Genomic DNA, 25,814 nt, shown 5'->3' with positions numbered 1-25,814 from the left:
AGGGTTTTGAGCAGGGTTCTGTTGAGAGCATTAATGTGTTCAGGGGAGGATATTTTTATGTACAGTTGGGTGTCATCAGCATACATGTGATAATGGATGTTGGAGGCTTTAAGAATTACCGTCAGTGGTTCCAGGAAACGGTTAAAGAGCGTGGGGGAGAGTGAGGACCCTTGTGGAACACCGAGCATGTAGGGACTGAGGTTGGATAGAGTCTGATTGGATTTGACTCTTTTTGTTCTATTGCAGTTAGGCTGCGGACGCGCGATGTGCTAAGATTGGGTCAGTGCGTTGTTGGATTGTGTTTTAATCAGCTCAAATAGTCGTTTCGGTCAATTTCGTGCTTGGTCGAGTTGGGCTTTGAAGAAGGAAAATTTTGTGGTTCTAATGAGTTTGTTATAGCTACTTCTTTTGAGTCTTAGAGATTTTAGAAGATCCGTGGAGGGAGTGGTTCTCCAAATGCGTTCAGCTAGTCTTAGGCTGGGTCTGTCCGCATTAAGGCTGTCATTGAACCATGGCTTGGAGTCCTTGATGGGTAGCATTCAGATCATTCAGATCCGAGCATTCAGAGCCCAGAGCATGGCATTGTTATAGTGCTCAGTGACGTCTTGAATGTCATTCATGTTTGCAGGTGGGGGAAGGGAGTCATTGCTGCTCGCTATGAGCTCATTAGCACTTGTGTTGTGAAGCAATATTTTCCAATGTTTTAGTGGTATGATCTAGTGGGGGTCCAGCTTTCGAGGATAAGGAAGTTGATATAGTGATGATCTGACCAGTCACAGGGAAGAACAGATTCAAGATGAATGGTGTTGGGGTTGAAAACTAGTAGATCTAGTGTGGAGCCTAAGATGTGTGTGGGCTGTCGCTGAATTGAGTAAGAGAGAGGTCTGTTAGGAAGTTCTTGAGAGTGTTAACCGCCTGATCATGCCTGTCATTCCAGTGGATATTGAAGTCACCAAGGAAGATCTGTGGGCAATGTCGGCCCAGGTTCGAGGAGATGGTTTCTATAGTTTGTTCAATTAGAGGGAGGTTATCGCCTGGGGTGGTAGAAGATGTGAAGGCTTTTTGTGCTAGTGATGTCTATGCCTAAGCATTCACAGGAAGAGAGATTAGCTCACCAATAATGAAACCAATGAACAATAGCTATTAGCCAACAGGTCTGTAAACAAGCCACCAAAGTCCACCATCTTTAGAGCAGCCCACCAATTCAATTCAATTCAAAGAATCTTTATTCGGTGATTAAAAATCACCATAAAAGCACACACATATATACATAATAAAAAGTTATTAAACATTCCAAGATCCTTTGTGCAGAATGTAAACATAGCATAAAATACAAGCAATGCAGATGATAAAACAGAGTATGACTCTTAAAAGACATAAAATTTGGGACATTTCATTCTTCTCCCCTAGTGTGTCTGAAACGGACTGCTACCTTTATAAAATTCATAATACTACATAATGTTAAGGGGTCCGAGGCTTTCTGTAGAAATACCAATGCCTCCCTAGCATGGGCCAATTTGATTTTTTTTAACAGGTTTACAAGGAATCTGCGTCTGGGCATTGTATAAAAGGGACAAAGTAAAACAAAATGAAGGGAGTCCTGCGGAGACCTGTTGTCGCAGCCGCAGGGCCCCTTCTGTTCAATTGATGTAGCGAATCCTGCTGATAATGCCAACATAAATGGGAGTAGGTGCAGCCTGAATCGGCACATCAAGAACCTATCCTGTGTGTTATGCATGAGGTACAAATATGGTTCCATACCTTCCACGCTCTTCACTAGGTTGTGTGCCCTCACTGTCTTTTTACACCCTTCCGCCTCAGCTCTGCGTAGGGTTTTCCGCTCAAGAAAAATTTTCCCTACTTGCGATTTATTCTGGGCTACAATTGTTGCAGGGTCAGTAAAGAGGTTCCCAAAACCTAGTTCCTCTAGGGTATTCTTCACATAATGGAGCCAAGGGATACGCATACATTTGTCCCTATTCAAGCAATCCAATAAGATTTCTTTACTAAGTGACGCATCAGGATTGACCCAGATTTTTAACCAGGCTACTATGGGCCTCAATTTTATCAGATCTTCTATATATGGCCTCCCTAGCTCCCTGTGGGCGATTAATCCAGCGGTGCTTTGGGGTACCCTCAAGATTGATTTCAAGTATTTATTTTCTTCTCGCTGGATTCTTGTGGTATTGACGAAGCCCCATACTTCTGCCCCATACATGACTTTGGAGCATGATATAGAGCTATATAAGTTCATCACCTGTTCTGTGGTATATAAATAAATAATACCGGATCTAGGTTTGACTGGACATAGCAATAACAGATAGCTCAATAAATAAGAGTCAGGATTCGAGGTAGTAGGAGTTTGCAGGTTTAATACAGCATAAAGGACAGGAACAGGACAACCTGCACAGGAATAGGATGGCAGAGCCCGGCAGCTGCCGGGGCTGGATCTGGGATGAGCGCGCTCTAACTTTAATAACAGTACACAAGCATATATACTAAAACAGTTGCATTACAATACATACAATAGGCGGAGCAGTGGGTGTGGTCAATAGCAGTCGCGAAAGATAAGGGTGAAAGTGGGTGTAACAGGAGGCGTATACATAGACATGTGATGTAAACGTAACAGAATATGTCATAAATGGGGCGGAAACATGGAGGGGGCTACCTAAGGAGCCGGGACCTCTAACCTAATAGTGCGCGCAAACTGACAATGACGTGTTACTAGGAGAAGCTGGGGGCTATGAACTCTGTACTAGGAGCAGAGACTGGAGTCTGGAGAGTCAGGGCGACACGTGCCTAAACAATATCTAGTATCTGATGTTTAGAGAACATGTTGATATAAACTAAGAGTCAGGAGGGGAGAGGCTAACAGACTCTAAGACTGGAGCATGCATTATTCTACATGTAGTGCGTGATGAAGAATATTAAATGACCATAAATACAGTATTTCTCTTACATGGAGACGTAAAGGCTAGACCATGACGGAAACTATTGATGCGATTCAGTAGCTTAGGAATGCAGAGAGGGAGGGCTGGACTGATAACTAGAATCATAACATACTTTTGGCAGACTAGCAGGCAGAGAGCCAGGCCGAGCCGGGCACTGTGAGGCAGGAAGTAAGTGAAGGGTCAGGAATACAGGTGTGGGCTGTATCGCTCCTCAGCGAGGGCTCTGGAGACAGGAGCTGAATCTGGTGTCCGGGCCCTTTTGAGGCCTAGAAACGGGGACTTTACAATGAAATAACGTGCACACTGAGAAACGTGGCAACGTAACTTTACATAGGCCTGATATTCGTAGTATTCACGAGAACTGGGAACTGGCATACTAGGGATGGACACAACTGTAATTGCGTCTTTAATCAAACATGGGGAATACATATGCATATTAATCATGCACACATAACATAAGATGGGGAACACGTAGGGACACAGAACATGGCAAAATTTACTTTTCCACATTCCCTCCTTGTCACTACGTTTCCATCAGGAAACATCAATATTCATGATACCATCTATCATTTCATACAGTATCATTTGCTCGTCTCGAATTTTCTTGGAACGGGATTTAGAACGGGACTTGGGACTAGGAATACAAGAGGTAGCACAAATGCCGCAAATCGCAGGGCCACATTGTATACAAAGGCAACAACTGAATATGATCGCTACTGCAATACCTAGAAAGGACAATACTTTCCATCCCCAGGCGGAAATCATATTCCAGAACCAACCGGACCATGTCCAGGTGCCTGGATCTTGGTGTAACATATGGGCAATTTTATGGAGTCTGGTTATAGCTGAATAAACAGACGGCGCGTTATTAGGAATGAAAATGCAGCAACTAGATCCGATGACTCTACATGCCCCGCCCCTATCGGCCAGTATGACGTCAAGGACGAGACGATTCTGGAGCACGACAATTCTCATAAAGGATTGCTCTTCGGTTAAGTTACCTGGAGCAGAGGTAGTCTCAATCACTACTGCTTCGAGTGTTCTGGTTAATCTACGTATCAGTTTACTATTTACGACAGTACCTAAATAGGGAAAGACACCTTTATTGATATCTATATATTGTTCTAGAGCAGTTTCAGTATAATCGACAATCGGGAGGTCTCTCTTGTGTCTAGTATGTACTAGGTGGGAATTCCTATGGTAGTCAGGTGGGGCTAGAAAAACTGGTGGCAGTAGGAAGGCAATGTAACAAGTTCCCTCCCAATCGAGGGGCAGACGGACATATGCGGTCTGACCACAAACAAAATAAGAATGACGTGAAACTTTAAAAATAGATTTCCCACTGTCACTATACTTGACAATAGTAGTACAATCACTATGTCCTACATGTACGGAACCATTCTTTCGGACACATAATTCACCTTTGACTGGTAATACTGACATAGCAGGGAAGTCTGGAGTAGTATCAGACTGAACATTCAGGACCATGAAATTCGAAGAATAATTACCTAAATTATAAACTTCATTTTCTAGATCTAACCCTGTTCTGTGGGGAAGACCTTGCTTGTCTGGAAAACATGTACTGTTAAGAAAAGACATATCTGTTGAGGATGACGTTAACGTGGACCATGCTCCACACGAACCATTATGTGAAAATGGATAAGGAAACAGTGGCAGAACTCCCTTCGGTGTCTGGAAAGGGGGGAGTCGACCACACACCCAACAATTAGTGGCATTGCTGGTCTGGTGTGAATAATGTAACATGCGGATAAAGGAATTATTACGCATAGCAAGACGATAAGATAGTTCATGAGGAGGCAGATCACTAAACGTGTGCTCTACTGTAACAATAGAAGACTTATTCACATGAGAAACTGGAAAACACAAATAAAATGCATAACCTGTGCAGGTAATCATGAGGCTGAAAAACAATATGAAACTTAGAAAAACGATACATCGGATTGAGTTTTGACTAACTCTCTCACTATGGGGGTCTATTTTATACATGTCAGAAACCGGTCTAACCGTTTCACCTAGGGGAGGACTTAGACAATCAAACTGGCTGACTTATTTTACTAGACCTTAATTTTAGCTTATACTCCTGTTGCGGAGTTTTCTCTAACAGGGAGGGTTTCGTATCAATGTCTTTTGCGGGACAGTCCTTAAGAATAGTACTTTGGCAGTCTTTGAAATCCTCTGAAATGTTCTTGGAAACAGTCTTTAGTCCATAAAACTTTTTCACATGAGACAGGTGGACCCAGCCTTTCCTGCCTTCCAGCTTGACGGCAGTACGGGTGGCCAGGAGGACCTGTTTTGGCTCCTTCCAGCGAGGCTCCAGCGGACTTGAACGATCAAAGTTCCTCACAAGAACCAAACTTCCGGGAACGATGTCATGCAGTGCCACCTCGGTATTGTCTGGAAATGCGGCGGAAACCTGTGAACGACAAGAGTGTAGGGCAGACATCAAGGAAGCTAGGTAATCTGTCAGCATATTACTTGAAACATCGGTAATACTTCGGGGTCTAGGTGTACCCCACATATTAGGGGGGCGGCCGAATACGACCTCGTACGGGGACAGACCTGATCTGGAATGTGCGACCATGCGCATATAAAACAGAGCGACTGGCAGAGCTACTAACCAGTCCACACCTTTCTCTTTACATATTTTGGCAATGCGGATTTTCAGGGTCTGGTTATGTCTCTCTACGAGACCGGCTGCTTCAGGATGGCGTACACAATGGAACTTCCACTGGTACCCTAACAACAGGGAGATGTGTTTCATGAGCTCAGATGAGAATGGCTGGCCGTTATCAGAATATACGACCCTAGGGAGTCCGTAACGGGGGAAGAATTCACGAACCAACTGCTTGGCAGTGGTCGCGGCTGTGTAATCTGGAACTGGATATGCCTCTGTCCACCTGGACAAAGCGCATACAACTACAAGGACATACTTGAAACCTCGACATCGCTCCATCTGAATATAATCCATCTGGAGGACTTCAAAAGGGTGGTCAGGGGGCTGGAATCCACCTTGTTCCACCGGGACACTTTTACCTGGATTGAACTGGCAACATATCATACAGGTACGGACTTTCTGCTTGGCTGCAGCTCGTAAATGCTTATTGAACCAAATGTTCTGGATACTGTCTAACATAGCTTTTTCTCCTAAATGGGCTGGACTATGTGCGGTATTGATAATGACTTGAACCATAGAGTCGGGGAGAAACCATGTGGCTCTACCCTTCGTTACCCATCCCTGATCTGTCTGGACCCCTCCTTGTTCGGACCATTTCTTGATTTCTTCGGGAGTAGCATGTAACTGGATATCTATGACATCTTGAGTGGGGTCCTTAACTGTCATACTAGTAGTCGGATCTGGAGTATGTGTCTGTGTCGGATTAACTGACATGTCTGGAGTCTGTGCTGTAAGCTTGGCTGTGCGATCTGCTAGATCATTACCTTGAGAAATAATGTCAGTAACTTTCGTATGTGCTTTGCACTTTATGATAGCAATAGATGTCGGTAAATGTATGGCATCTAACAGAGCTTGAATAAGGAGACCATGCTGAATCTTGGTTCCATGAGAAGTCATGAAACCTCTCTCCTGCCAGAGCACTCCGAAGTCGTGTACAACTCCGAATGCGTAGCGTAAATCTGTATAAACATTAACTTTCAGGTTCTTAGCGTGTATGCAGGCTTGTGTCAGAGCAACTAGCTCTGCTGCTTGAGCAGACAGGGTGTCAATACGGTGTGTTTCTATAACTTCAGTGTCAGTAGTCACTGCATACGCGGCTACTAGTTCTCCTGTACTTGTTCTCATACATGAACCATCCACATAAAGTGTCAGGTCGGGATCTGGTAATGGAATATCTGTCAGATCTTGTCTTGGCTTTGTCATGGTGTTAACTACTTCCACACAGTCATGTGTGGCAGAATTCGAATTAACTGACGGTAATAGTGTAGCAGGATTTAGAACGTTGCAGCGTCTGATTTCTATGTGTGGCTGGAACAGTGTCAGTTCATAACCTGTTAAACGTGCAATTGTCAAGTGCTGAGTCTGTGTTCGATTTAAAAGAACTTCCACAGAGTGTGGAACTTGTACTGTCAAGGAATGTCCTAATACTATGGAATCACTTTGTCTGATAGCTAGTGCTGTGGCTGCAACTGACTTGAGGCACGCAGGCAGAGCCTGGGCTACTGGATCTAGTGTGCTCGAAAAATAAGCACAGGGCTTGTATTGTCCTGCTTGATCTTGTGTGAGAACAGATAATGCTGTACCTTCGCGTTCTGTGACGAAAAGTGTAAAAGGCTTACTGTAGTTCGGTGTAGCTAGAACTGGAGCTTGGCATAAGGCTTTCTTCAACTCATTGAAACTAAGTGTATGTTCAGATGTCCAAGGGAGGACAGTCGATACGGCTGCCTCCTGTGTCGTTAACTGTATTAGTGGTTTAGCTAGAAATGCATACTGAGGAATCCATTGTCTGCAGTAAGAAGTAAGGCCGATAAAAGCACGTACCTCCTTCTGGGTCTTGGGCTGAGGAAGACTCGTTATTAACTGGATACGGTCTGGTGTCAACTGCCTACCCCACTTGGACAGTAAGTGGCCTAAGTAGATCACTTGCTGGACACAGAATTGAAGCTTCGAAGGGGACACCTTGTGCCCCATCTCGGCAAGGAAATACAAGACTGTAAGTGATGCTCGCTCGCAAGCACGTTCAGAACGGGCTGTGATCAGTAGATCATCGACATACTGGAGCAGGGCAGTGTCTGTTGGCATGTGAATGTTGTCTAGTTGTCTCTTAAGTGCTTGACTGTAAATGCTAGGACTTTCTGTGAAACCTTGAGGAGCTCGTGTGAACATATAGCTCCTTCCATTTAAACAAAATCCGAAAAGAAACTGGCTGTCTGGATGAATGGGGACACTGAAAAACGCGTTCTTGAGGTCTATGACTGTAAAAAATGAGGCTTCGGAATCAATGGCTGTCAATAGGGAAGAGATATCTGGGACAACTGGGTACTGGGGAATAATACATTTATTGAGTTCTCGAAGGTCAATCACTAATCGATATACTGGGGGTGCATTTGGATCAGTACGTTTCATGACTGGAATGATCGGAGAATTACATACATTGGAAGTAGTTTCTACAACTACTCCTTGAGCGATGAGCTCGTCAATAATTTTGGATAAGGCTGCTACAGCCTCAGGTGGCAATCTGTACTGTCTGATTCGTGGTAACACTACACCTGGCTTGAGAGTCACACGATGGGGTGTGATTTGCATGTAACCTACATCAGTTGGACCTTGCGCCCATAGATGCTGCGGAACATTAGACAATCTCGGATCAAAATCTCGTAATACATAGTGACCCTTGAAGTCACGTAGAAACAAACGTATTCCCTCTGGGGAGCAGCAAATAACTGCACCTAATTCTTTCAGTGTCTTAATGCCTAACAAATTTTCTAGACATGACTTCGTAAGTAACAGATCAGTAGTGCGGGACAATGGACCTACTTCTAGAGTAACTGGCTTAGATATCTCGTTTACAATAGGCTTTCCTGAAAATCCAAGGGAAATATTTCTAGAGCCTGAGAGCGGAGCCCCTGGAACTTCGGCGTGACTGATGGTCGTCCTACTTGCCCCTGTATCAATCAGAAACTTTCTGTCTTTCCCTAGTACCTGACTATGAACATAGGGACCTTCTTGATCTACAGGAATCTCGATGAGAGGCAAGCCTACCTCCCTCTCTAGGCTGTTTCATGAGTACTGCTGATACTCTGGATACTCAGACTGTGCATACTGGTACATCTGCTGTGTAACATGCTGTGTTGCAGCAATAGGCTGCGGTGCTGGAACTGTCTGTTGTGCATTCTGTGGCTGAGAAGTCTGTGAAACTTGTTCTTGTCTAGGCGGACGTGGTCTTTCTTTAGTTTTACCGGTAGCTATATTATGTTTCAGAACTGCACACTCGTTTATAAAATGACCTGGCTGTTTACAATAATTACATGTCCCTTTAACGGGAGCTGCAGGATGACTGGCTTGATTCGGACCCCTCTTCTGACTGTCTTGTGGAACAGACTGTGCAACTAGTACTTTCATTTTCGTATCTTTCATACGTTTCCTTTCATGATCTTGCTCTTCTCTGATTCTATTCTGGTGATATTGGAGCATCTGTAACATCTGGGACGGGGTACTAGCTTGCCATGTACTTTCGACCTTCAAAACTCGATTCTTAACTTGTGGACTTGAATTCTCGACTAATTTAGTAACAAAAAGATGAGGGTACGACTCGCTACTCGTCTTCAAGCCACTGTTTATAATAAAGCATTTCTCAAATCTAGAAAAAAAATCACTAGTGTCTTCGTCTTGTTTCTGTTTACAGGCTGAGATTGCATCCCAGTCTTCCTTTTTAGTGGCTAATAACCTGGGCAAAACTTGTATTAACAGTTCTGGTAATTCTTTACATTTCTCTCCAAGACCGGTACCTGGTACTCGTATCTTATCTTCAGCTTCTAGAACTGCCCAATCGATCTTTTTCTCTCCCACCTCCCATTCTTTTTCCTTGAGTTTCTCGTATACCCCTGCGGGCAACAGGACCTTTAGCATTTTAATAATATCTGGATACGTGTATTCTCCCATACGGAGCATGTCTTTTAATTCTCGGTGGAACCCTGCTGGATCTTTGTCACGACAGGGAATTAATTTCTTCATCTCTAACAGTTCCATCTTTGTAATCGGAGTGTAAACAAACACTCGTTGCATTTCACCATCTGCTGTCCTGACTGGGTGTACTTCTCGTAACGGATTCTGTCTGTCTATGTAAAAGGGTTTACTTTCTGGAGGTGAGACATGAACAAAATGCGGTTTCAGGAACGTTCTATATTTGTGGCGCTGTTCTAGAATGACACTAATTAAATCGGTACCTAAACCTTTCCATCTATACTGGAGTAACTCGTTCAGGACATCGTGTAACGGACCTGGATCAGAATGTTGACCCTCATACAGAGTAATGAGGTGCTGGATCATATACATACCCACCAGTCGTTGCTCGGCTGGGGGCAGTTTCAGAAACATTTGTGCCACTATTTCGTCTGGAAAAGTGGTAGAATCAGTAATCCATCGGACTGCTGATCGGGCTAGTTCTTGTTCATGCATAGTACTTAACTTACTATAACCGATTCGTGATTTCAGAATATGATCGGTAGCTTGAAATACTTGTTCTAGAGAACCTTGTTCTGGTGCTGGATGATGAAAAACTGACTTGTGTTCTAGGCGTAAATGGCGGTCTGGAAATCTAGATTTTCCTACATACGCTATTCTGGCGGGATTCTCGTCGTCTACCTCTTCAGTAGAAGAGTCATTCTCTTTCTCGCTTACTTGTGCTGCTTTACGTTGTTCGTGTAACTTTATTATTTCCTTACGAATTCTCTTGTACATACTCTCTATACTACTGATAGTTCTGTGTTTACCCTCGGCTATATTATCACTCCACCTTGTCAGGATTCTCATTTCGGCCGGATCTTTGGACGGGTAATCTTGTTCTCTTATTAAACAATTAATCAGAAACTTTAATAGCATGAGCTGGATCTCAGCTTTCCTTTGAGACATGGCTTCGCCAATACTTTCTGGATCATCCCCTGTACGGATGAAACGATATATTCTGTCTAGATCTTCTTTCATATTCGGTAGGTGTCCAAATACCCGGTCACCCGTCTTACACGTATGGAATATATAACCGTACTATCGTCACCTGTAACTGGATCATAGCGGCATTCAGTAAGAGCTCATCGGATATCTGCAACGGACTTATATTTGGGCGTACGCTGTAACGCACATTCATGTAACTCGACTAACGTTACTCGTTGGTGTGGTGGCGGGGTACCAGGAGGACCTCCTCCTGCGGCCCCTAAACTGGAATCGTCGACTGATACTCTTCGTGCTGGCAGAGTGGGAAATTGTAATGTAGGCTGGACCGGGGGTACCGTAGCAGGTACTCCGGTGTCTGGAGGAGCAGGAATTACATGATTTACAGGGACTGACGGAACAGGATTTGCATATTCTGGGACTGTGTCGTTCAAGTAGGACGAGATGAAAATATCAGCTGCGGTCGGTTTGTGACGTAGCTTGGTCGGAACTAATGGTGGCGGAAAATTACTGGATGCCTCCGGGGTCGCTTTTGGCAAGCCCTCGGCAAGAAGAGGATACATACCCTTAATGAGGGCATTCCTCTGTCTGTCTGACTGTTCGGTTTTAACTCGTTCACCTATCTCGATTAATTCCCTTTCTTGGGCTCGTTCTAAGGATTCTCTACTTAATTCGGACTTTCTGATTTCTTTTTCGGTTCTTTTATGAGATTCTTTGCGCCATAACTCGATGGCATCTTTCTGTGACTGTCTGGCTTTCTTTTTCCATAATGCTTCTTCTACTCGCATGATGCACTCGGCATCCCATGTACCCGATACGGGCCATCTATACTTTTCTTCTAACTGTTTGGTATACTCTACCCATAAATCTAGATATAATATGGCACTTATGCCATGCTTCTGATACATAAAATGACCTGGACTGTCCCTAGGCGGGACAGGAACTGCTGCTTCTAACAGACCTTTTCTGGTTTTTAACTGACGTAGTTTAGAAAATAAAGGCATAACTGAACTGTAATCTAGACACAATACAATACAAAATGAACACAATAATTACACCACTTTCATACCACGACATTAAAATACATGAAGAACATTTAAAATAACAGTTCTGACAAAATACTACCTGGAATACGGAAAACAGAATACATGAATTTTCTCGAGAACAGAACTGGCTAGAACAGAGACTAGATGCACTGCTGAAACAGTACGAAACTTACCGGTCTCATAAAGAGACACGTCAGGACCCGCATCCACCGAAGTGGACACTTCGTTTTGGGATCTGTGTACCACCAAACCCCACGGACCAGAGACAATTAGATTGACCCTGTCTAGATACTACCCTAGCAACGGTACTCACCGGGCAGCAAGAACGGAAGGCCTCGGACTGGACTGGACTGCTTTGACGCCGGACAGACGGACTTCGGACTTCTGTTACGGGTGGGCCTCCGGATACCTCGGACCTTGGACTCTCGGCTTGGGCTCTGGTCGGGACTCGCCGCGTTCCTCCACCGCCTCGTCTGGATGCTGGACCGCAACCTCCGTCTCCTCCGTGGGCCTGAGGGATACTTGAAGCAGAAATATCTGCACGTGGCCGGTATGGTTCCGTCACGGCTGCAGAGGGTCAGGGGGCATACGTGGCTTCACCGGCGCGTGGGGAAAGGGCAAGTCCCTATTCGGGCGCCATTATGTGGTATATAAATAAATAATACCGGATCTAGGTTTGACTGGACATAGCAATAACAGATAGCTCAATAAATAAGAGTCAAGATTCGAGGTAGTAGGAGTTTGCAGGTTTAATACAGCATAAAGGACAGGAACAGGACAACCTGCACAGGAATAGGATGGCAGAGCCCGGCAGCTGCCGGGGCTGGATCTGGGATGAGCGCGCTCTAACTTTAATAACAGTACACAAGCATATATACTAAAACAGTTGCATTACAATACATACAATAGGCGGAGCAGTGGGTGTGGTCAATAGCAGTCGCGAAAGATAAGGGTGAAAGTGGGTGTAACAGGAGGCGTATACATAGACATGTGATGTAAACGTAACAGAATATGTCATAAATGGGGCGGAAACATGGAGGGGGCTACCTAAGGAGCCGGGACCTCTAACCTAATAGTGCGCGCAAACTGACAATGACGTGTTACTAGGAGAAGCTGGGGGCTATGAACTCTGTACTAGGAGCAGAGACTGGAGTCTGGAGAGTCAGGGCGACACGTGCCTAAACAATATCTAGTATCTGATGTTTAGAGAACATGTTGATATAAACTAAGAGTCAGGAGGGGAGAGGCTAACAGACTCTAAGACTGGAGCATGCATTATTCTACATGTAGTGCGTGATGAAGAATATTAAATGACCATAAATACAGTATTTCTCTTACATGGAGACGTAAAGGCTAGACCATGACGGAAACTATTGATGCGATTCAGTAGCTTAGGAATGCAGAGAGGGAGGGCTGGACTGATAACTAGAATCATAACATACTTTTGGCAGACTAGCAGGCAGAGAGCCAGGCCGAGCCGGGCACTGTGAGGCAGGAAGTAAGTGAAGGGTCAGGAATACAGGTGGGGGCTGTATCGCTCCTCAGCGAGGGCTCAGGAGACAGGAGCTGAATCTGGTGTCCGGGCCCTTTTGAGGCCTAGAAACGGGGACTTTACAATGAAATAACGTGCACACTGAGAAACGTGGCAACGTAACTTTACATAGGCCTGATATTCGTAGTATTCACGAGAACTGGGAACTGGCATACTAGGGATGGACACAACTGTAATTGCGTCTTTAATCAAACATGGGGAATACATATGCATATTAATCATGCACACATAACATAAGATGGGGAACACGTAGGGACACAGAACATGGCAAAATTTACTTTTCCACAGTTCCGGGGACCATCTTCCTAGCCTCCTACCATAGCTAGCTGTTGCCCCGTTAGATGCGATCATTTTACCACAACGCTCCTCCACCAGGGAATCAAACTGTAAGGCACCATCGAATGTTACACCAAGGTAGGAAAACGTTTTGACCTCTTCTACAGTGTGACTCCCTATTGTATAAGTAAATTTGGAGGTAGATTTTTTCCCCGCCAGGAGCACATAAGATTTACCCAGCAGCCCACCACATCTGCAGTGACAGTTTCCATAACCACAACAAGACCCAAGTGTGCAAGTCAAGGACCACAAACTTTTTCCATGAATTTTTGGGAACTTTTTCAAAAGTAAAGAAACCCCAATCACCAGAGGATTACAGACGTCTCCTCTGGAAGTCATCCCAAGACCTGCAATTGTCCATAGGTTATGTATTGTTGTGCTTCTATGTACCCTCTGTTTGCTATGGGTGTTTCCGCATCCACTCATCATAATTGCACTGTCTAGTTTGATGGAGTCTAGTCCCAAGCTATGAACGCGCGTGCGTAGGAACCTCTCCTACATCACTTATAATTATGCTGAGCCTAACACTAGCATTCCACGTGCACTACAAATCGCCCTCTTACACAACATGTGGCATCAGTACATGACCGTCAATAAACAAAAAGTGGCCTGGTCAGAAACCTGTAAGTGTGCCGCAACTGGAACTAGTGCCCCAAAACCATTAGTAGCACTAGAAGTGATAACCCGGGTCTGTTAGGAAAAAATTCCCATCAGCCCACCCATGTGGTGGAATGTCGTCATGTGGGAGATGTCACCAATCCAATTCTCAAACAGTGCACCTAGTCATGGTGCAGAGATGGATTAACATGGTGTAAATACAGACCACTGGGCTTCACTGGTGATGCTAATGGGGTGCAGTGCAAGAAATTGAAGTGAAAAACGTGAAAGTAAAATTGATTCCAAGGACCAAAATTAATTTTAATCAGTATGGCACTCGGGTCAAGATTAAAATTTGCCAAAATAGTTTGAAATAATAACTATATGTGGGCAAAGTGAGTGGAGGTCGACATGTTTCAGCTGTATTGACTGTTGGTCTTAGCTTTCTTCAGGACCATTTAGGAAACTGCGACTGCAAATCAAAAAATTAGTGAAGCACGCTAATGTACATTGGATAAGTCCTACCAGTTCCTGGGCCCCGCTCTGTCCGTCGGTACCTCGGACGCCGGCATCGAGGTACCGACGGACAGAGCGGGGCCTCCCTTTTTCCCGAGTGGGTTCCGGGTGAGGTGAGGCGTACTCCCACATAATGCTGGGAGATACATAAAATTTTTTGGACTTCCTACGGTATTCATCTGGGCTCAGAGGAACTGGTAGGACTTATCCAATGTACATTAGCGTGCTTCACTAATTTTTTGATTTGCAGTCGCAGTTTCCTAAATGGTCCTGAAGAAAGCTAAGACGAACAGTCAATACAGCTGAAACATGTCGACCTCCACTCACTTTGCCCACATATAGTTATTATTTCAAACTATTTTGGCAAATTTTAATCTTGACCCGAGTGCCATACTGATTAAAATTAATTTTGGTCCTTGGAATCAATTTTACTTTCACGTTTTTCACTTCAATTTCTTGCACTGCACCCCATTAGCATCACCAGTGAAGCCCAGTGGTCTGTATTTACACCATGTTAATCCATCTCTGCACCATGACTAGGTGCACTGTTTGAGAATTGGATTGGTGACATCTCCCACATGACGACATTCCACCACATGGGTGGGCTGATGGGAATTTTTTCCTAACAGACCCGGGTTATCACTTCTAGTGCTACTAATGGTTTTGGGGCACTAGTTCCAGTTGCGGCACACTTACAGGTTTCTGACCAGGCCACTTTTTGTTTATTGACAGTCTCTCTTAGGGCATGAGTGGTTTTGGTCGTTAAATATAGCCCTATCCTGACCCTCCCTACGTTTATTCTTTGTATCAGTACATGACCACCATGGGCACCCAGAAAACAGCCAGGTCATGTTAAGTTTGTTCGTTGATACAGCATGCAGTAGGTACATACAGGCTTTACTTGTCCCAAGAGGTATCCCCAAAAAAGCAAAATGCCTTCACCACCTGTATCGATGTAGGATTAGGGCCAAGATAAAATCCAACAGAGTAGAACCCCATAGAGTAGTAGTGAACCAGACCCGATACTAGACCAATCCCACACCCTTTCACAACGCCTAGCAACATTCAAACAGAGCTAGATAGGATGCTAAGGAGGGGCACCATAGGGGAGGACACTGTCTGGCCCCAAGACTTTCCAGAAAAGAGGTTCTTGGAGGTAGTTCAACCACTCAAAATCAATGAGAATGGATCACTTGTACCTGCAACCAGGGTTCTCGGTGTGCTATCCGTCAGTACTCTACGGAGTACTTAAAAAACCCTCCTTCACGTAGGCAGGTCGTGTGGTGGTTTATCTTGATTCTCCACCTTTGTTATTTATGTGACAGCATCATCGTCGGGTCTCTTTCTGTATGCTTCCTCGACCTGGAGGGAACCACTGGTTTATACAGTAGTGATCATAAATCAGTGGTCAGTGAAAGGTGCTCAAGTGAGGTGAAATGTTAAAAAATCCTTCCACATACTGACATAACCAACTTATTCTGTCTGGTATATGGGAGGAAGAATAAAGATAAAAACGGGGGGGGGGGTTTGTGTAGTGAAGGATTGATTATGAATCCACCGCACTACTTTACTGTGTCCAATAAGTTGGTCGACATGTTTCAGCCCATGTGCGTGCCCCGGAGGGGGGTCTGTGGGCTTTCTTCAGGACCTAAAATGTGAGAAAATTATGTTGCCCAATTCTGTGTGGTTTTTATCAGAGTTATTACTCCGTAGGTAAGGTCAATGCTACCTAGAAGGAAAGAGAGTAAGTAATAGTAATAAGTGTTTTAAAAAAAGAGAGGATGCTGAAGTCTATCATTGTTCAACGAAGGCAATTGGGTGTCAAATTAAGCAGAAAACAGGAGCACATCAATGGTGTAGGACTCACATCCAGGAGCACTGACAAGATAAATTGAAGGTGGTGGGACCTGCATTCCTGAAAGGAGAAGGTAGCATAGAGGACAGAGGAAAGAGCTGGTACTGGAGGAGGGTACTCCACTAAAACCAACTACCAATCATGATGGAGGAGGCTATCAAAATGACCCTGCTGTCTGAGGAATTCACCGAAGTCAGCCAAATCAATACTTTAGCAATATATCAGACACTATAGGGTTAGTGGATGCTCCTAAATACCATTCAAACAATGGGTTCCCCAGCATGTATGCACTGGGCTTGTTCTGCAAGGCACAGTCACATATACTTCAATCCATGAACTTACTATAATACATATCAATACTTGGTTTTAGTTAGCTCAGGGAAATGCATTCTGAGAGTTGTGGTAATGTTCAACAGGTTCCAATGGCCAGCAAGTATTTCAGTGTGGTGAACATTTGATACGCCTACTCCTATGCATTCATCCATGCACTTCATTGTGCAACATCAAAATGAAAGTCCTGCAGCACATCCATACACAATGTAATGTCGACTTCAACATCCCCTAATCTGACGCATTATGTGCCCACGCAGACAGCAGAAGCCGGAAATGTTGAGGAAGAGGGGCTGGACACTAGGGGCCTAATGTATGGGTTTTTTGAGGTAGGGCAGCACAGCAAGTCACCGTGCTCTGCTGCCCTACATCAAAGTGAAAGAGCAGGAATGCACCGTATTTATCAATATGGTACATTCCTGTCCTTTCCCCCAGTGCAGGCACAGTTTCGGCAGCCTAGTGCTAATGCAGGCGCCCTTGCACCATGGTGCAAGCGTGCCTGGTTTTTTGGCAGAATTGTTTTTGTGAAGGAAACTGCACAAAATCAATCCTGGGTGGCTTTTCCCGCTGCAGCACACATGGAAAGAGGAAAAAAGAGGAGAAATAAAGTTATTTTTCCTCATTGTACCCCCCGTGGTAAGGCATAAGGTTTTGGTGCATCCCCAGGTTTACATTGTTTTATAAATCTGGGGAAGCATTAAAATCCATGGGTGTTGCGTGGGAACATCCACCTCTACACCCATGGAACACCAGAGTAAGGCAATGCAGCTATTTGCACTGCTTTGCATTACTCCATATCTATGAGGTCATTCAAAGCCACGTAAAATGTGAGGTCTCATAGATATGAACTTTTAGTTTGCACCGCAGGAGCGTGACAAAATGTGATGCTTTGGTGGCACAAGGGGCTCATAAATTTGTACCCTAAATTTGCAGAATGCAGGGAACTGCTACCTTCTCAGGCATTCACCACAACAACATGCAGAGCCAATCACCCAACTGTTCACGCACCCTGAAGTGGGAAATGCTCTACGCTGCAGAACTCCACGGTGATGCTCCCCAATTCCTCAAGTGTGTTGGAGAAACATGCGAATGCTAATCCTAGCTATCATGGCATTAAGGGAGTTACAAATTAACCTGGTTGGGCACACTGCAACACCACACCTGTTGTAGCTACTATGATGTAATGACTTTCTGAGGCCTAAAGGGGCAGGCAACATGGGACATGTTCATGTGTATAGATGGTTTCACTTCCCTGTGTGTCTCCATGTAGGACATGATCCAACTAATTTATGAGCTTTAACGTAACCAGATATCTCAGCGTGTACTTCCTACATAGCTCCTCCTCAGATGGTGGTATTTCTTATCCTGAATATTCCCCTTTTTTCTCCTTGTGGTCTTCTGCAGTGTCATGGTTTAGAGATCAACCAATTTTCAGAAAAAATCATTTGGACTTGCTTTTATAGTTTGCATTTGGCTTCCACCATTCACTTCTTGGTAACTAGCAAGCCCAAACTCCACTTTTTGTTATTATTCTCACATTGCAAATGTTTTTTTTTATTATACTTGAAACTTGGATGGCTTTTGGCTTGGTAATTGGATTTTGGTATTTGCAGATACATGTTCCAAGCATATTGATTGGCAATGCAGTTGATAATATGTCATTTGTTTGACCACTGCATGTTTTGATTTTTGTGCATTGCAGTATTGGAGTCTCATGTCTAACTTTTTGGAACAGGGCAGCGCCACAAGGCTCCTTGCTGCGCTGCCCTGTGTCAAAAGGAAAAGGCAGGAATGAACCACAGTAATGAAATATATGCTGTATTCCTGTCCTTTCTGCTATGACAACGCACAAATTGGTTCCAACCCAGGACCTTTGCACCATGGTGCAAGGGTGTCTGCATTGTTGGCACGGCTGTTCTTGTGCAGAAAGAGGCACCTACTTGCACAAAAAGAATCAATGGAGGCATTTTCCTATTTATATGTGTGCTGCAGAAAGTAGCACACATAGAAGGAGGAATAAACGCAGAGAAACAAAGATATTTCTCCTCTTTATGCCTCCCTTAGAGAGACACACCGGGCCTCATTTACAAGGCTCTTGTGCCACCGGAATGTCACTTTTAATGATGCTTCAGTGACACACATTGCAGTGCCATATCTACAAGGCATCTTAAAACCACCCTGACTTTCTTTTCATGGAGTTGTAGTTATGGTGTGAGGCAACGCAGATCCTGTCACTACGTTGCCTCACACTGTGATGGGGAGGTGTGCACTGGGCATTACAGTGGGTATCTGCGTATACCACCCATGGCATTTGACACATTCCCAGATTTACAATGTTCCATAAATCTGGGAATGCGTTAAAAGCCTGCGCCTTCCCAGGGCAAGCATAGGTAGGCACAACCAGGAGAAATTACTTTGGTTCACCTCGTTTTTCATCTCTCTATGTTTGCTGCATTCAGCCATGCACATAGAAGGAGGAAATCACCTCCATTGATAGTTTTTTTGTGCAGGAAGGTTTCCCTTCCTGCATGAACGCAATAAATACCACAAGGCAAACACCCATGCACCATGGTGCAAGAGTGTCTGCGTTGGCGCAAGGGAACCAATTGAGTGGCAGCGCAGGGAAAGAAAGATAGGAATTCACTGTATCTGATAGATTTGGCACATTCCTGCCCTTTTCTTTTGTGGTAAGGCAGCGCAGCAGGAGGCTTGAGGCGCTGCCCTATGGAAAAATATTGTAAATGAACCTGTCAGTTTTAGAGCATTCCAGGGTTTACAGATCCTTGTAAATCTGGGAATGTGTCAGAACCCCTGGGTGTTTAGTGGAAAAACCTACAGCAGCACCCATGGAACGCCCCCTTGATGTGGAGTAAGGCAACGCATAGCTTTGCATTACCTTGCCTTACTCTACATCTATAAGGCCATGCAAAGCCAGGTAGGGTGGCTTTGCTTCGCCTCATAGATGTGATTCACAGGTCTGCGCCGCCACAGCGTCATAAAAAGTGACACTCCGGCGGCATAGGCCTCTTGTAAATGAAGCCCTTACTTTTTAGCAGTTTTTGACTGGTTTATGACTTGCTAATCATTTATTCATTCAACCCTGATTCTACAGGGGGATATACAGTTCTCTAGCAGAACAGTCAATACAGCTGAAACATGTCGACCTCCACTCACTTTGCCCACATATAGTTATTATTTCAAACTATTTTGGCAAATTTTAATCTTGACCCGAGTGCCATACTGATTAAAATTAATTTTGGTCCTTGGAATCAATTTTACTTTCACGTTTTTCACTTCAATTTCTTGCACTGCACCCCATTAGCATCACCAGTGAAGCCCAGTGGTCTGTATTTACACCATGTTAATCCATCTCTGCACCATGACTAGGTGCACTGTTTGAGAATTGGATTGGTGACATCTCCCACATGACGACATTCCACCACATGGGTGGGCTGATGGGAATTTTTTCCTAACAGACCCGGGTTATCACTTCTAGTGCTACTAATGGTTTTGGGGCACTAGTTCCAGTTGCGGCACACTTACAGGTTTCTGACCAGGCCACTTTTTGTTTATTGACAGTCTCTCTTAGGGCATGAGTGGTTTTGGTCGTTAAATATAGCCCTATCCTGACCCTCCCTACGTTTATTCTTTGTATCAGTACATGACCACCATGGGCACCCAGAAAACAGCCAGGTCATGTTAAGTTTGTTCGTTGATACAGCATGCAGTAGGTACATACAGGCTTTACTTGTCCCAAGAGGTATCCCCAAAAAAGCAAAATGCCTTCACCACCTGTATCGATGTAGGATTAGGGCCAAGATAAAATCCAACAGAGTAGAACCCCATAGAGTAGTAGTGAACCAGACCCGATACTAGACCAATCCCACACCCTTTCACAACGCCTAGCAACATTCAAACAGAGCTAGATAGGATGCTAAGGAGGGGCACCATAGGGGAGGACACTGTCTGGCCCCAAGACTTTCCAGAAAAGAGGTTCTTGGAGGTAGTTCAACCACTCAAAATCAATGAGAATGGATCACTTGTACCTGCAACCAGGGTTCTCGGTGTGCTATCCGTCAGTACTCTACGGAGTACTTAAAAAACCCTCCTTCACGTAGGCAGGTCGTGTGGTGGTTTATCTTGATTCTCCACCTTTGTTATTTATGTGACAGCATCATCGTCGGGTCTCTTTCTGTATGCTTCCTCGACCTGGAGGGAACCACTGGTTTATACAGTAGTGATCATAAATCAGTGGTCAGTGAAAGGTGCTCAAGTGAGGTGAAATGTTAAAAAATCCTTCCACATACTGACATAACCAACTTATTCTGTCTGGTATATGGGAGGAAGAATAAAGATAAAAACGGGGGGGGGGGTTTGTGTAGTGAAGGATTGATTATGAATCCACCGCACTACTTTACTGTGTCCAATAAGTTGGTCGACATGTTTCAGCCCATGTGCGTGCCCCGGAGGGGGGTCTGTGGGCTTTCTTCAGGACCTAAAATGTGAGAAAATTATGTTGCCCAATTCTGTGTGGTTTTTATCAGAGTTATTACTCCGTAGGTAAGGTCAATGCTACCTAGAAGGAAAGAGAGTAAGTAATAGTAATAAGTGTTTTAAAAAAAGAGAGGATGCTGAAGTCTATCATTGTTCAACGAAGGCAATTGGGTGTCAAATTAAGCAGAAAACAGGAGCACATCAATGGTGTAGGACTCACATCCAGGAGCACTGACAAGATAAATTGAAGGTGGTGGGACCTGCATTCCTGAAAGGAGAAGGTAGCATAGAGGACAGCGGAAAGAGCTGGTACTGGAGGAGGGTACTCCACTAAAACCAACTACCAATCATGATGGAGGAGGCTATCAAAATGACCCTGCTGTCTGAGGAATTCACCGAAGTCAGCCAAATCAATACTTTAGCAATATATCAGACACTATAGGGTTAGTGGATGCTCCTAAATACCATTCAAACAATGGGTTCCCCAGCATGTATGCACTGGGCTTGTTCTGCAAGGCACAGTCACATATACTTCAATCCATGAACTTACTATAATACATATCAATACTTGGTTTTAGTTAGCTCAGGGAAATGCATTCTGAGAGTTGTGGTAATGTTCAACAGGTTCCAATGGCCAGCAAGTATTTCAGTGTGGTGAACATTTGATACGCCTACTCCTATGCATTCATCCATGCACTTCATTGTGCAACATCAAAATGAAAGTCCTGCAGCACATCCATACACAATGTAATGTCGACTTCAACATCCCCTAATCTGACGCATTATGTGCCCACGCAGACAGCAGAAGCCGGAAATGTTGAGGAAGAGGGGCTGGACACTAGGGGCCTAATGTATGGGTTTTTTGAGGTAGGGCAGCACAGCAAGTCACCGTGCTCTGCTGCCCTACATCAAAGTGAAAGAGCAGGAATGCACCGTATTTATCAATATGGTACATTCCTGTCCTTTCCCCCAGTGCAGGCACAGTTTCGGCAGCCTAGTGCTAATGCAGGCGCCCTTGCACCATGGTGCAAGCGTGCCTGGTTTTTTGGCAGAATTGTTTTTGTGAAGGAAACTGCACAAAATCAATCCTGGGTGGCTTTTCCCGCTGCAGCACACATGGAAAGAGGAAAAAAGAGGAGAAATAAAGTTATTTTTCCTCATTGTACCCCCCGTGGTAAGGCATAAGGTTTTGGTGCATCCCCAGGTTTACATTGTTTTATAAATCTGGGGAAGCATTAAAATCCATGGGTGTTGCGTGGGAACATCCACCTCTACACCCATGGAACACCAGAGTAAGGCAATGCAGCTATTTGCACTGCTTTGCATTACTCCATATCTATGAGGTCATTCAAAGCCACGTAAAATGTGAGGTCTCATAGATATGAACTTTTAGTTTGCACCGCAGGAGCGTGACAAAATGTGATGCTTTGGTGGCACAAGGGGCTCATAAATTTGTACCCTAAATTTGCAGAATGCAGGGAACTGCTACCTTCTCAGGCATTCACCACAACAACATGCAGAGCCAATCACCCAACTGTTCACGCACCCTGAAGTGGGAAATGCTCTACGCTGCAGAACTCCACGGTGATGCTCCCCAATTCCTCAAGTGTGTTGGAGAAACATGCGAATGCTAATCCTAGCTATCATGGCATTAAGGGAGTTACAAATTAACCTGGTTGGGCACACTGCAACACCACACCTGTTGTAGCTACTATGATGTAATGACTTTCTGAGGCCTAAAGGGGCAGGCAACATGGGACATGTTCATGTGTATAGATGGTTTCACTTCCCTGTGTGTCTCCATGTAGGACATGATCCAACTAATTTATGAGCTTTAACGTAACCAGATATCTCAGCGTGTACTTCCTACATAGCTCCTCCTCAGATGGTGGTATTTCTTATCCTGAATATTCCCCTTTTTTCTCCTTGTGGTCTTCTGCAGTGTCATGGTTTAGAGATCAACCAATTTTCAGAAAAAATCATTTGGACTTGCTTTTATAGTTTGCATTTGGCTTCCACCATTCACTTCTTGGTAACTAGCAAGCCCAAACTCCACTTTTTGTTATTATTCTCACATTGCAAATGTTTTTTTTTATTATACTTGAAACTTGGATGGCTTTTGGCTTGGTAATTGGATTTTGGTATTTGCAGATACATGTTCCAAGCATATTGATTGGCAATGCAGTTGATAATATGTCATTTGTTTGACCACTGCATGTTTTGATTTTTGTGCATTGCAGTATTGGAGTCTCATGTCTAACTTTTTGGAACAGGGCAGCGCCACAAGGCTCCTTGCTGCGCTGCCCTGTGTCAAAAGGAAAAGGCAGGAATGAACCACAGTAATGAAATATATGCTGTATTCCTGTCCTTTCTGCTATGACAACGCACAAATTGGTTCCAACCCAGGACCTTTGCACCATGGTGCAAGGGTGTCTGCATTGTTGGCACGGCTGTTCTTGTGCAGAAAGAGGCACCTACTTGCACAAAAAGAATCAATGGAGGCATTTTCCTATTTATATGTGTGCTGCAGAAAGTAGCACACATAGAAGGAGGAATAAACGCAGAGAAACAAAGATATTTCTCCTCTTTATGCCTCCCTTAGAGAGACACACCGGGCCTCATTTACAAGGCTCTTGTGCCACCGGAATGTCACTTTTAATGATGCTTCAGTGACACACATTGCAGTGCCATATCTACAAGGCATCTTAAAACCACCCTGACTTTCTTTTCATGGAGTTGTAGTTATGGTGTGAGGCAACGCAGATCATGTCACTACGTTGCCTCACACTGTGATGGGGAGGTGTGCACTGGGCATTACAGTGGGTATCTGCGTATACCACCCATGGCATTTGACACATTCCCAGATTTACAATGTTCCATAAATCTGGGAATGCGTTAAAAGCCTGCGCCTTCCCAGGGCAAGCATAGGTAGGCACAACCAGGAGAAATTACTTTGGTTCACCTCGTTTTTCATCTCTCTATGTTTGCTGCATTCAGCCATGCACATAGAAGGAGGAAATCACCTCCATTGATAGTTTTTTTGTGCAGGAAGGTTTCCCTTCCTGCATGAACGCAATAAATACCACAAGGCAAACACCCATGCACCATGGTGCAAGAGTGTCTGCGTTGGCGCAAGGGAACCAATTGAGTGGCAGCGCAGGGAAAGAAAGATAGGAATTCACTGTATCTGATAGATTTGGCACATTCCTGCCCTTTTCTTTTGTGGTAAGGCAGCGCAGCAGGAGGCTTGAGGCGCTGCCCTATGGAAAAATATTGTAAATGAACCTGTCAGTTTTAGAGCATTCCAGGGTTTACAGATCCTTGTAAATCTGGGAATGTGTCAGAACCCCTGGGTGTTTAGTGGAAAAACCTACAGCAGCACCCATGGAACGCCCCCTTGATGTGGAGTAAGGCAACGCATAGCTTTGCATTACCTTGCCTTACTCTACATCTATAAGGCCATGCAAAGCCAGGTAGGGTGGCTTTGCTTCGCCTCATAGATGTGATTCACAGGTCTGCGCCGCCACAGCGTCATAAAAAGTGACACTCCGGCGGCATAGGCCTCTTGTAAATGAAGCCCTTACTTTTTAGCAGTTTTTGACTGGTTTATGACTTGCTAATCATTTATTCATTCAACCCTGATTCTACAGGGGGATATACAGTTCTCTAGCAGAGCACCTCACAATCATTCTTTTGTTTTCTTTTTCCTTCTCCTCCTCTTATTTATTTCGTTCCCAGATGTGCCTTGATTTAAAACAGTATAAACTTGAGAAAGTTTGGTTGTTGCGAATAAAACTCCGATTCTGAATGACCTTTAAGGGATTTGCACTTTCTCTGCAAACTGTCTTTAACACGTTCAGCCCAATTGGTTATTTCCTTGGAACGTTAGTGGCTATATATTTTTGCTATCATGGATATAATTTCGATAATTCCTATCAGTGCCCCCTTTGGTACACATTCATATTATATCCACTACTCTTTTATATTTTTTTCAGCATTGCTTGTTTTACATTCTTTCTATAAGCGCACGTGTGAACTGCACAATTTCAGCCAAAAATACAAACAATGGTCAATGTTTTTGAGTCAAATCTCAAAGAGGTATGTATGAATATAGAAAAAAGGACATTGTTCTTTCTGAAATACACAGCATGGCCAGTGCTGCTTTTACGTCAAAGTAAATATTTTTTAGGGGCATTATTTCTCCAGCTGAGTAGCTGTACCACTCCATCACATTTTAAGTGTCTAGCAGCTGCTCCTCTTTTGCAAACTCCTTGCTGTTAAAAAATGGCCAGTCAAGCTAATTGTAGACTGTCAACACTGATAGAAGTCGCTGCCAAACGAGCCAGATGCTTAGCTTGCCTCGGCTTTCATTTAACAGGTTGTGGCAAATAATTCTCGTTAGAAAGTCTTCATTGAAAAGAACTCTCTCATTTCCAGGCAGGGCCCTTCAATGCAAATAAGTTACAGTTTAAGCCGCGTTTACAGTCTTTTCTCT

The sequence above is a fragment of the Lissotriton helveticus genome, chromosome 8, assembly GCF_964261635.1.
Source record: "Lissotriton helveticus chromosome 8, aLisHel1.1, whole genome shotgun sequence".
Taxonomy (NCBI): Eukaryota; Metazoa; Chordata; class Amphibia; order Caudata; family Salamandridae; genus Lissotriton; species Lissotriton helveticus.
This window is presented reverse-complemented; position numbering follows the sequence as displayed.